Genomic DNA, 3078 nt, shown 5'->3' with positions numbered 1-3078 from the left:
CTTTTATGTGGAATCTAAAGAACAAAATAAATGAATAAACAAAATGGATATAGACTCATAAATACAGAGAACTACTGGTGCCAGAGAGGTGGAGTTGAGGGACTGGGTAAAAAAGGTAATGGAACTAAAAAGTACAAATTGGTAGATACAAAATAGTCACAAGACTGTAGAGTACAGCACAGGAAATATAACCAATAATATTGTAATAACTATGTATGGTTCCAGACAGATACTTAAATTATTGGGGGGACCACTTCGTCAACTCCATGGTTGTCTGGCCACTGTGCAGTACACCTGAACTAATATAAAATAGTGTTGGATGTCAACTGTACTTGAATAAAATTAAAAAAAAAAAAGATTGTCAGACACTTGAAGGCCATTTTAATATTAATTTAACATTATCTTATCTGAGGGTTAAATGGTGATACTCAATAACTTATTAAAAATAAATATCATGCCTGACCAGGTGGTGGCGCAGTGGACAGAGCGTCGGCCTGGGACGCGGAGGACCCAGGCTCGAGACCCCGAGGTCACCAGCCCGAGCGCGGGACCATCTGGCCTGAGCAAAGCCCACCAGCCTGGACCCAAGGCCGCCGGCCCGGGCAAGGGGTTACTCGGTCCGCTGAAGGCCCACGGTCACGGCACACATGAGAAAGCAATCAACAAACTAAGGTGTCGCAATGAAAAACTGATCATTGATGCCTCTCATCTCTCCCCATTCCTGCCCGTCCGTCCCCATCCGACTCTGTCTCTTTATTCTCAAAGTATAATAATGAAAGTCCAAGAAGTATTAGGCTGGTCCTTCTGTGGTCTCCAGTACTTTGGGGAGGCAGAACTGAGTCCCCAGGAATGTGAGAGCTTCATCTTAAAAAGCTAGCAGCAGCTATAAACATTACTGTATCAAGTTCAGTGGCCCAAGTCAAATCCTGGGAACATTGATGGATATGTAGTAGGGTTTGACCTGGGCTTCATTTCAGTTCTTGGGAAATAATTGGAATAGAAACTGTTTTGAGAAGACAGTTGAGTAAAGGAAGACCAGGCACCAGAAGGATCTGGTGGGAGAAGTAGGGAAAGTGAAGGATATGGATCTTCCTCTTTTTTCTGCTACTGTCTAAGGCCAGAGGCATGTCATCCCAGCAAGGGTCTAAAGTAGGTAGCAGCGACGAGGGTCTCATAACAGAGAGGACAGACCACTCCAGGGCTGGTTAACTGGCATGGTCAAGTGGTGGAATGCTAGCCATAAGAATGGAGACAAACTGTTCCAATTTCTGCGCAGCTTGTTTCCCGGTGTTTATTACTTCCTCGTGGTTGGCCTTCTCAAGGCTTTCATAATCCAGGATGACCTTGTTAGTGATGAGGGAGAACCCAAAGACTCGAAGTCCACAGTGCCTTGCAACTGTAACTTCTGGTACTGTGCTCATGCCAACAGCATCAGCACCCAGCTTCTGCAGCATACGACACTCTGCTACCGTCTCAAAGCTGGGACCCAACACCATGACGTAGGTGCCTTCCTGGAGCTCTCTCTGCTCCCCCATCTGTTTCCAGGTACTGTGAGCTTTCTGCCTCATCTCCCGGTCATAGGCATCAGACATGGCAGGAAAGCAAACTCCAAACCTTTCATCATTGGGCCCTATGAGAGGGTTCTGACCACAGAGCCAGGTAGGTTGATGTGATCACGGATCAGCATGATGTCTCCAACCTCAAACTTGGGGTTAAGCCCTCCAGCTGCATTGGTGACCACTAGGGTGTCCACACCCAGAAGTTGGAAAACCCTTATTGGTAATGTTACCTTCCAGAGTGGGTTACCAGAATGTTACCTTTCATACATGTGGAACCTGCCCTGCATCATCACACAGGCTCTGCCGTTCAGGCTCCCAAACAACAGTCGACCAGCATGACCCGGCACTGTACTTTGGGGAAAATTTGGTATATCACTGTAGTTAAAGATCTGGGTCTCAGTTAATTTATCAGCCAGACCTCCTAAGCCAGAACCACAGATCACTGCCACTTGGGGTCGGTGCTTGATTTGGGACAGAAGCCATTCTGCAGTGTTCCGATAATCTTCACATGTAAATCGGCTCTCCATGTTCCGCCGACAGTCTCTCGAAGAGTCTGTTCTTCGCCGGGTTCTGCTCCGCTGGACCGAACTGCTGTAGGTGGGTCAATCACACAGTCAGTCTATTTTATTCATCTTTGATGTCATTCACATCATCCTTATTTCTCTGTCCGTATTTCTGGAAAATTTTTTAAAATTTTTTCTTTTTCCCTTTTTTTTTTTTGCAAGAGAGACAGAAAAAAAGAGTGACAGAGAGAGAGAGAGAGAGAGAGAGAGAAGGGGCAAAGGAGCAGGAAGCATCGACTTCCCCTATGTGCCTTGACCAGGCAAGCCCAGGGTTTCACACCGGCGACCTCAGAGTTCCAGGTTGAGGCTTTATCCACTGCGCCACCACAGGTCAGGCCATTCATTTTTATTTTTAATGATTTTTTTTTTTTTTTTTACAGAGACAGAGAGAAAGTCAGAGAGAGGGATAGACAGGGACGGACAGATAGGAACGGAGAGGGATGAGAAGCATCAGTCATTAGTTTTTCGTTGCAACACCTTAGTTGTTCATTGACTGCTTTCTCATATGTTCCTTAACTGCGGGCTTTCAGCAGACCGAGTAACCCCTTGCTCGAACCAGTGACCTTGGGTCCAAACAGGTGAGCTTTGCTCAAACCAGATGAGCCCGCGCTCAAGCTGAGCTGATGATCTTGGAGTCTCGAACCTGGGTCCGCATCGCAGTTCGATGCTCTACCCACTGCTCCACCGCCTGGTCAGGCTATCTTTAATGATTTTTTTTTTGTATTTTTTTTTTTTTCTGAAGCTGGAAACGAGGAGAGATCGTCAGACAGACTCCCGCATGCGCCCGACCGGGATCCACCCAGCACGCCCACCAGGGGCGACACTCTGCCCACCAGGGGGCGATGCTCTACCCCTCCAGGGCATCACTCTGCTGCGACCAGAGCCATCCCCAGCGCCCGGGCCATCCCTGCTCCAATGGAGCCTTGGCTGCGGGAGGGGAAGATAGAGACAGAGAG

At 47.7% G+C, this 3078-nt stretch overlaps 1 pseudogene; it reads right to left on the bottom strand.

The window, feature by feature from the left end:
- Positions 1-763: 763 nt before the first annotated feature.
- On the bottom strand, positions 764-2160 carry LOC136320936 (purine nucleoside phosphorylase pseudogene; annotated as a pseudogene).
- Between the last annotated feature and the right edge of the window lie 918 nt (positions 2161-3078).

This window comes from Saccopteryx bilineata, chromosome 1 (genome assembly GCF_036850765.1).
Source record: "Saccopteryx bilineata isolate mSacBil1 chromosome 1, mSacBil1_pri_phased_curated, whole genome shotgun sequence".
NCBI lineage: Eukaryota > Metazoa > Chordata > Mammalia > Chiroptera > Emballonuridae > Saccopteryx > Saccopteryx bilineata.
The sequence above is the reverse complement of the archived record's forward strand: the minus strand, read 5'-3'. Positions and strand labels throughout refer to the sequence as shown.